Here is a 10,966-nt window from a genome sequence, read left to right as displayed (position 1 = left end):
ATAGTACGATTAGTTTAAAAAATTACACTTCTAATTATTTCACTATCTCGGTCCCTTGAGTATGTGTATGCATAGTTACCAAGTTTAGCATTGACTAAATATATGACTAGACTAAAGAATTGTAGAAATAAATAAAAGCAGAAATAGAGACTCTTCTTGGCATTTAACCCAATTCTACCATTTCTTGAGTTAATCATTTTACAACGTATGGTGAAACTAAAATATTAGTGCAAAAGAAAATAAATATGCAATAATAATTATAATAGCAGATAGCATATTAGAGAATCAAATAATATTTGTTATCATCAAAATAACAAAACTTGGGTCCAAATTTATAACAGACAAATTGACCAGTCAACTGGTCAACTTGACTAGTGAGGTGGAAAGTGAAGAGTATAGTTATTATTGGGAGGGATTGCCAAGTGTTTAAAACCATAGTGTGAGAACATTTAACCCAGTTCTACCATTTCTTGAGTTAATCATTTTACAATGTATGGTGAAACTAAAATATTAGTGCAAAATAAAATAAATATGCAATAATAATTATAATAGGAGATAGCATATTAGAGAATCAAATAATATTTGTTATCATCAAAATAACATAACTTGGGTCCAAATTTATAACAGACAAATTGACCAGCCAACTGGTCAACTTGACCAGTGAGGTGGAAAGTGAAGAGTATAGTTATTATTAGGAGGGATTGCCAAGTGTTTAAAACCATAGTGTGAGATTTTGGGTGAATGGTCAAAGGTATTCATGGATTTGACAACTCATAGGTTTCCTACCTAGTCAAACCAACCATGATTTAACCCATGGTGGGTTAGGAAATAATTTTTCAACTAGAAGTGTTAAATAAGTTGATTTGTGTATATTCAAGAGATGGGCTCAATGTTGACTTGGTTTAACTAGAACTAGATTAAGGTGATCAGGTCAATTGATGATTGGGTCAGGATAACCAATCAAGTTAAATCCACTAGGAAAAGTGATCGTAGGAGTGTGTTGAAAATAGTGGTCATTTAGTGTTTGATCAAATGTAAATAGCATGTGGGTTAAATGAGTCAAATCATGATTGACAGGTCTATTGACTGATGATTTATCATCTGAAGTTCCTAGTAGAGTGGCATGAACATGATTAAGGTGTTGTCCCCTATGCAAAAATGCACCCCAAAAGACCGAAACCAATGACTCAAGTGATGGTCGGCGGGTGTGACAAGTCACTTGAAAGATCAAATGACCTCCGATCACCAAATGAATTGCATCATTATGATCGAAGCATTGAATTCAATGCAGACGGAGCCCCTCAAAGTCAAATCAAATGAGACCAATCAAAATTAGTGATTGACACCCAAACATGATGCGCAATGCTACCAAAATGAATTCAATCACAAAGCAGACTTCGTTGTTGTATTTAGATCGTCTGAGTCACCTAAAAATGATTATAATTTAACTCAACCAAAATTATGTGATAAAGTCAATTCAAATTCTAATGTAATGACGTGCTGATTTCTATTATTTTATTATTATTATTATTAATTGAAAAAATCACCAAAAAAATCTAATCAAATTAAATTTTAAAACTAAATAAGAGCTTGACCATCCAAAGTCTCTCTTTACACGTTACCTATCAGTCTCCATATGTATGATGTTGTCCTATGTGGTGAGCTTTGCATGCTCCCCACTCAAATCATGCTTCACATGACATCCTTGCCTCATCATTAAGATACTGAAGAAACGAAGCCTTCGGCTTCTCTATTCTTCCACATGAAAGCCTATAATCCCATGCTTGATCTTCCACTTCAAACTTTCCTCTCTGTTCAAAACCACTTGATTAGCTCGTCACTAGTTCTTCACAACCAAACACAAGCTACCATAACTTCTCTCCCTACGCCAATCTACAAGCAGACCATACGATAGCTCCGCCCCTTCCCTCTTCTTATTTCATTCGACCCTCACAAAGCTTTCCTGATCCTTCTCTGGAGTTGAATCTCAGCTATTCTACCCTATAAGAATAATAATCTTAAAATCAAATCTAGTCATCAACCACCTCACACTATCGAGCCATCCAACTCTCTACCTCATTCAAAACCTTCACCTTCATCGGCAACCAATGTTAATCTCAAGCCTAAATTAAGCTCTTTTCATCATGTTATGACAATCTTGAGCCCTCAAAACACCATGATTGTAGCTCCATCCCACATCGCCCATACCTGACTGGCTCAAACATCGGACCAGCTTCTCCTCAAAACTTGGTTGCTATTCCTATAGCCTAATCCACTCCTACAAGATCTGACGAATCCTATAATCCGGACTCAAATCTACCATCCATCTACACCAGCTAAGCCTGCCAATGCCCAAAAATCCTTTGTTTAATCTAACCTTATCTTCCCTCTCACAATTGAGACCTTCATCTCATGGAAAATTATTAGGTCTGCAATTATTCGCTCTGGAGACCGGACGTAGCTATACATCCGGACTCCAATAAAATATTGACACATGAATTATATATATGGATATTCAATTAAATTTAATTTCTACTTTATAAATTAAATGTGTCTATAGAACTTTAAGTTAAGCGCACCAAAAGTGCAGGTAAAGAGTAGTGAAAGTGCAGTAAAAAAGCGCAGTCAAAACCCAATTAAAGTGCAGTCAAAGCATAATTAAAAAGTGAAACAAAACTCAGCCCACGTGTTAATTTTAAGTGAATGTTCAGACGTATATCTAATTTCGGTGACTGGACCTAATAATTTTCCTCTTCTCACACCCCTTAATCTTACAGGTAAAGATCTGACGGCAGCACAGCAGGCCATGTCTATGGGTGCTTTTCCTAGTGCGATGGGAAGGAATTCAATGCAATGCATATTGCAAGGCATGTAAGCCATATGCACGCTTTTCTCAGCATGGAGGGGCAAAACTTAAGTTTTGCAACTTAGTTCATAACTATTCTTTCATATCATGTGTTTTTTTATGATTCTAAAATATTATTGTATTGACTACTATTTCTCCTAATATATATTGGATATATTACTTTTATTGTTTGTGTGTACTAACATTTCAAGGAAATTATACTCTAGATAGTTGAAGACTTCAAGTAAAATTAGATTTTACAGTTTCTGAAGTCTATACTTTTCACACATTTCTTGAAATTTATAGACTGTGATTATAATTGGATAATTGTGCACACACACTTTAGGGGAGTGTTAAAAATTTAAAATTATTTTAAAACTAATCTTACTATATGATTTTGGATCGTATGGGATGATTTGGCTTATACGTTCCTCTAGAAAGCAGTTAATCAAACCATGTGAGGTAAAAAAATTTTAGTCTTGTTCCTATTATATGAAGTTAGCTTCATACATACGCCTTCTAGAGTATGAAATAGATACGTATAAGTTTGTACCGATAAACTCCTAGTTTTTTCTAAATTATTCATACTGTACGATCATTGGTTTGTACATATGACTTCTAGAGTATGAAATGGTTGCGTGTATTTGAACTGTTTATACTATATGATCCTAGGATCGTACAAATGACGTCCATAGTAAGAAATGGTTGAGGCCATTTTTGTACCAAAGAAAATATTGTTTGATTAAAATAAATTGTATATTATGATATGGTTTTGTATAGTATATTATTCAGAGTATGAAATCATTTTGTACTGAATTGTACTGGACAAATTTGTTCAACTTTAAATTAATCATAGTATACAATGTAAATTCAAACACAGGTAAATCAGAGTATGAAATAGGTTTACACAACATCATACTAGCAAATTTTTAACTGTTCATACATATGATCATTGATCGTATTGTACGATCATGGATGATCAAAATTTCAATTTTTAACTTTTAAAACATTTTTTCATATCTTTCATATATAAGGTCCTTCAAAACTGTATGGGATGAATCCTTCTTCGTATTTTGTTTGAGAGCAAGTGTGAGAATGTTTTGGGAGAGTGTTTGAGAGTGTGGAGAGAGATCTTTCAAGTGGAAATTATAAAGGGCTCACAAGGTTGCCCAAAGGTTAGGTTCTTTTTATAAGTCTTATCAAATCTCTTCGTTACTTCTTTGGAGTTGCTCATGAGACGATCTTTGGAGAAAAACTGATTCTCTACTGACACCAGGAGGGTGTGAAAGAATGATGGATTTCTACCAACACTTGGAGAAGTGTGAAAGGACGATGATACTCTACCGACACTTAGAGGGTATGAATAGAGGATGATACTCTACCGACACTAGGAGAGTGTGAAAGGATGATGGTACTCTATCCTACTAGGGATTGCTAGAAGAGATGGTAATTATAAAGGCTTCTCTACCTTGTTGTTGGAGAAAAAGGAGAGTCACTTTGGTAATAGTGCAATATCTGAAGAGGGAGTCTTTAAGGAGTGGACGTAGGTCTAGTTGGACTGAACCACTATAAATTTTTATGTTCTTTTTATTTTACCACAATTTTACTTTCCTACACTTTATATTTTTGTGATTAAAAAGTTTTTTATTTGGAAAATTTTTCTTTGTATAAAAATTATAAAATGGTTTTAAAAAATTTTCAAAAGGTTTTTAAAATAACCAATTCACCCCCTCTTGATTAGGATTGGGACAATTATTATAGGTCTAATAACCTATATGGACTTTCAAGTGGTATCAGATCCTACTTTCAAAAATTAAGGTTTAGATAACTTTTTGAAAATGATCATGGCTACTTTTGAAAATCATAACACACCTGAAGGTTATTCAACTACTAAACCACCATTATTTTATAATACCCTTTCAATTTTTTGAAATTTCTCATGTCTAATTTTCTTTAATCGCTTGACTATCATATGTGGATTTTAATACAAGAATGATACACTAGGCTAACTAGACTTGTAGATGGAATTAGAACTGAAACAACATTTGATGACTAGACTGTAGAAGAGAAAGAATTAGCTCAGTTAAATGTTAAATGTTTAAACAATTTTTTCTGTGCTCTTAAATCTAAAGACTATATGTGTTTCTCTACCTAGAAAATTAGAAAATATATTTTGGATTGACTTTGTATCACATATGAAAGGGCTAACAAAGTAAAATAATTTAGATTAAATATTTTGTTACATGATTATGAATTTTTTCGCAGGAAACCAAATGAATCAATTATTGATATGTACACATGTTTCACTCAAATAGTTACTTCATTGCATGCTTTATGTAGGAAACTAACGAATGCTGAGAAAGTGAATAATATACCTCATTATTTGCCTACTGCTTATGATTTGAAAATAACAATATTTATAGAGTCTAAAGATTTAAATGTTTATTCTATTGACAATATTCTTGGATCACTAATTGCTTACGAGCAAGGAGTGACTCAAAGATAGATTGATGTAGGTGAGAAGCGAAAGGAAAAGAATATAACATTGAAAGTGGATGACTTGGAGAGTGATCAGTCTTAGCCTAAGGATGAAGATGACATTGCCTTGATGACTAGGCAATTCAGGAGTTTTCTAAAGAGGAAGCAAAGGAAACATAAGCAGTGGAATAATGGTAAGTTCCACAAAAATATTAAGACTTATTTTGATGTGATTTTTATGAATGTAAGAAGCCTAGACACATCAAATCTGAATGCCTAAATCTAAAATTCAATCCTAGCAAGGAGAAGGTCGAAGAGAAAACAAATGTGGGGAAGGGCAAGAAGAGATTCTAAAGAGCTTTTTGGGCGGACTCAGCTTCAAATTCTTTGCAAACAGAAGTAGAGGAGGAAGTCACCAACCTTTGCTTGATGGCCAACAAGTTTGATCAGTTAAATCTAGAAGAGGCATGTGATATAACTTATGAAGAGTTATTTGATGTTTCTAAAAAAATTCATACTACATATAAAAAACTCAAAAAGATGCATGCTAGGTTAAACTTAAATTTTTTGGAATCACAAAAATAGCATGAAATCCTTAGGAAATATCACGCATAGATTGATAACAACCACATGAAACTTTTGTATGTGTTTGCTGAATTTAATAAATAGCATAAACTATTGAAATAATCCCACACTGAACTTGAAAAAAAATTTAAAACTTTTAAGGATGAATCTGATAGTAGAGAACATGAGTTGAAATTTAATAATTCAAATTTAAAACAATCCAACTCATATCTCTTAGAAAACATGAAAGCTTTTGAGGATAACAGGATTCCCCCAACACTTACAAATTTATCTAATCCTAATATGAAGCATAAAATTTTAAAACCGGATAAAAGATAATTAAATTGATATAGATTGAAAAATCCTATTCCTAGTGTGAAATATTTTTCTTGTAGAATGTTTAGCCATATATCTCACACTTGCACTATTAATAGTAAATCGTGTCTAGTGTGGAGACCAAAGTTGCATAAAATAAAGCATATCAAACATGCATCTAGATTAATTTTATCAAGAGAAAAACTCAAATTTATTTGGGTTCCCAAGACTAATGCTTGGATATCTTATAAAAATGCTCTCACACAATACCTGGTGAGAGCTTTTGGTATATGGACAATGGATGTTCAAAGCATATGACTAGAGACACACAATTTATACCACTGGAAGCCATAAATTGAGGCATGGTTACACAGGGAGACAATACCACTAGGATAGTGGTAGGCACAGGTATGATAGAAAACTTGAACAATGTTTTCATTGAGAATGTTTTACTTTTAGAATGAATAAAGTAAATCTATTGAGTATTAGTTAGTTATGGGATAAGGGTTATAGTATAAATTTTTTCCCACTAACTGTATAATAGGCCAAAATAGAATTGATGTTTTAAATGGAATTAGGCTAAACAATGTATACATGCTTGATTTGAATTGTATTATATATCCTATTGCTTTTTATTTTAAAACAATTTCTAATAAATCATAGTTATGGAAAAAGAGACTTTATCACACTAGTATGAAAAATCTTAAGAAAATTATACAAAAATAACTTATTAGAGGATTGCCAAAACAAAACTTTACTAAGGATCACCTGTGTGATGCCTGTCAATTAGCAAAGTATGTGAAGTCCTCCTTTCATTACATTAAGGATCATAGAACTAGCAAACCATTAGAAATTAATCATATGGATCTTTTTTGGATCGATGAGTATTATAAGTCTTGGAGGTAAAGTATTTAGATTTGTGATTGTTGATGATTTTTCTAAATTCACTTGGGCTAAATTTTTATTTCATAAGAGTGTATCATTTAAGGAATTTAGAAGTTTTTCAACTTAGATTCAGAGAAAACTAGGATGTGAGATTTTATCAATTCAAAGTGATCATGGAGGTGAATTTGAAAATGAAAATTTTGAAGAGTGTTGTAAAGAGAAAGGAACTGATCATAATTTGTTAGCACCTATGACCCCTTAGTAGAATATAGTGGTAGAAAGAAAGAATATAATATTAATTAAAGCTGCTAGAGCCATATTGGTAGAATATTCACTCAAAAATAATTTTGGGCTGAAGTGGATAGTACAGCTTAATATGCTCTGAATAGGGTAAACATTATATCTAAATTGAATAAGAAACCCTATGAATTTCTTAAGGGAAGAACACCAAATTTGTCACATTTGTATATTTTTGAATATAAGATGTTCATTCATGATTATGGAAAAACTCCATTAGGAAAATTTAATCAAAAATCTAATGAAAGAATTTTTCGTGGATACTCTAAGATTGGAAAATCATATATAGTTTTTAATAAGAGAACTTTGGTAGTTGAGAATACCACACAAGTTGTGTTTGATAAATCTGGCATTTTGGAAGAGCCATGGTTGGAAGATGATCAAATTGAAAGTTACTCCCAAGGAATTGAAAAGATAAATTTGAAAGAAAATGTAGAAAAAGAAAATATTATGCCTAGAGAATGGAAATTTTCTAAGAATCACCCTAAGGAATTAATTTTAAGTGAACCTAGTGAGGGTTTAAGGACTAGGCATGGACTTAGCAAAGAGGTGAACCATTCTACCTTTATATCGATGATTGAACCCATAAATATAAATCAAGCACTTTTAGATAATTTTTGTATTTTGTCCATGTAAGAAGAGTTGAATCAATTTGTAAGAAATAATGTTTGGGAAATGATTCAAAGGCCAAAGGATAAAAGTATTGTTGGAACTAAGTGGGTATTCAAAAATAGAATTAATGATTTAAGAGTTGTGATTAGAAATAAGATATGATTTATGGCTAATGGGGTATAAACATATAGAAGAGATTGATTTTGAAATTACTTTTACCCCTGTAGTAAGACTTAAAGCAATTAGGATTTTGTTAGCCTTTGTCTATTTTAAAGGTTTTAAATTATTTCAAATGGATATCAAAAGTGTCTTATTTAATAGGATGATACAAGAGGATGATTATGTTGAGGAACCTCAAGGTTTTGAGAAATCTAAATTCCCTAATAATGTGCTTAAATTAAAAAAGGCATTGTATGGACTTAAACATGAACCTAGGGCTTCATATGAGAGGTTAAGTACTTTCTTATTAAAGAAATATTTTATGAAAGGAAGTGTGGACACCACTCTCTTTTTGAAAAAAATAGGAGATGACATACTCATTGTTCAAATATATGTTGATGATATCATATTTGAATCTACAAATCAAAATCTTTATGCTGATTTTTCAAAATTTATGAGTAGTGAATTTGAGATGAGTTTAAAGAGAGATTTGAGTTATTTTCTTAATTTAAGCATTAAGTAAAATAAAGAAGGAACTTTTCTTAATTAGTCAAAATATATTAAGGACATCCTCAAAAAATATGAAATAGATAATACTAAACTAGTGACTACATCTATGAGTTAATCAGTTTAATTAGATAAGGACCCTAAGGAAAAATATATTGATTAAAAGAAATTAAGAGGTCTATTTGGATAATTTCTTTACTTGAATGCTAACATACCAGATATAGGGAGCCATTTTCTAGAGAAAGAAGCAGCTGTTTTCTAGAGAGAGAAGCAGCCAGAAATTTGAATTTCTTTTTAGCGGAATTCCAGTAATTCTCATCGCCGCGTCTTGGCGATGACAGTGGAAGGCCGCCGACTATCAGTCGGTGGGCAGAAAGGATGCTCTAATGGATTTCTCAAAGATGATCGTCGTCGACCATCATTTCTTCTTCGTCCAGATATGCCAAAAGCAAATGAAACCGTTGATTATCAGAGATGTAAGTGATTCTCCAATAAAGAAGAAGATCAAATTTGTTGAAGGCAAAGGTAAGAACATTGAAGTATCTCCAGATTGCAATACTCCTCGGTTGCAGAATTTCAATGCAAATCGGAAGCAGAACGATTCTGAAGCCTCTTCATCAGATATGAAAATTTTCGTAAATAAATTCGGTTTTTCAAATGCAATCTCTAACCTGTGGCCAGAGATAAATGCAAAAAACATGGATAAAATTAACAAAAAAATTCATGATGATGGAAAGTCCTCTCCTGCTCTTTGCATTGACAAATCTGTAAGTTCAAAAATTCATTCTGGATTGGCTGAGAAATCATCTGAAGACAAATCTGAGAAGACTGATAACCAGATTAAAGATGTCTCTAAAAGCATTAGTGACAGTTTAATGAGAGATAGAGAAGAAGAGCCAAAAGAAAGTTTTTTAAATGCTTGGAAGAAAACTCAACATATCAAGCTCAATTATGATATGAATTCTACCCCTGTTTCGGAAGATGGAATTGCAGTTATTATGAATCCTGATTGTGTTGATGCTAATTCTCACACTCTAAGGAACTCTTTGGTTATCAAGGTACTTGGAAGCAACATCCCTTTTCCTGTTTGCAGTACAGAACTCTGGAAACAATGGTCAAAATATGGTAGTTTTCATCTCACTACCTTGGGTAAAGATTGGATTCTTTGCTCCTTTACAAATCCTGAAGCTGTAGAAGAAATCATGGAAGGAGGTCCTTGGTTTATTGGAGGAAACATAATTGGATTGGATAAATGGTCCCCTACATTTAATCCTGAATCTCTAAAAGGTCTGTCAGCACCTATATGGATTCGAATGCCTTGTTTGCCATTACAATGCTGGGATGAACAAAATATTTGTAGAATTGCTTCTATGATTGGAATACCTCTTTATCTTGATGGTAAATCATTCAAGTGGGGTAAAAGGGAATATGCAAGAGTCTGTGTTCGCATAGACTTGGATAAAAAACTTCCAAGAGGAGTTTAGATTGAAAGCAAACATGGAAGATCATTCCAAAATGTGGAATATGAGAAGATATCTTCCCTTTGCTATCACTGTGGAAGAATTGGGCATCTCAAAAATAAATGTCCTCTGATTATGCCAATTACAAAAGCTGCTACCTATACAAACGTCAAAGAAGGAAAAGCTCTTGATAAAGAAATTTCTAATGATAAGGATGAATTAGGCCCATGGATAAGTAAAATTTTGGAAGAACAAACAGTTTGACAAAACTGTTAAAAATCCTGTACCAATCTCTGAATCCAGAAATCAGCATTCAACAATTTGGAGACCAGTCAAAAATAAAAATGTTCCAGAATTTCCTGGTAATAGCATGGAAGAAGGAGAAATCATTGAAGAACTAAACAATGCTGCTGTAGCTGATCAAATTCCTGATAAACAAGGTACTTCTTGTATTAATTCTGAAATTTGTTTACAGAATAATTTCAGTGCTCTTGAAGAAACTTTGGAAGAAACCAGTATGGATGAAATCATGGGAAATACTAGAGATGAAGCTCACATTCAAACTAAAATCTTGTTACAAAACAATATTCAATCCAATTCTCTGGAATTCTCCAACAAACAATTCTTGTCTTCAACAACGAATTCTATTCCTGTAGAAGTTGAAGAAGCATTCATAACTACTTCAGGGAAAGTTAAGCTATCCAAAGAAGTTAGAGATTTGGGGCCTATTGATAATCTCATCAAGAGTAAAAGAAGAGTAAATAAAAATAAGAATAAGGGTGGGGATGCAAACCCACCTTTGCATCAATGACTTCTCTCATATTCTGGAATTGTAGGGGGGGGG

This window comes from Dendrobium catenatum, unplaced genomic scaffold (genome assembly GCF_001605985.2).
Source record: "Dendrobium catenatum unplaced genomic scaffold, ASM160598v2 fragScaff_scaffold_1055, whole genome shotgun sequence".
Classification (NCBI taxonomy): domain Eukaryota; kingdom Viridiplantae; phylum Streptophyta; class Magnoliopsida; order Asparagales; family Orchidaceae; genus Dendrobium; species Dendrobium catenatum.
This window is presented reverse-complemented; position numbering follows the sequence as displayed.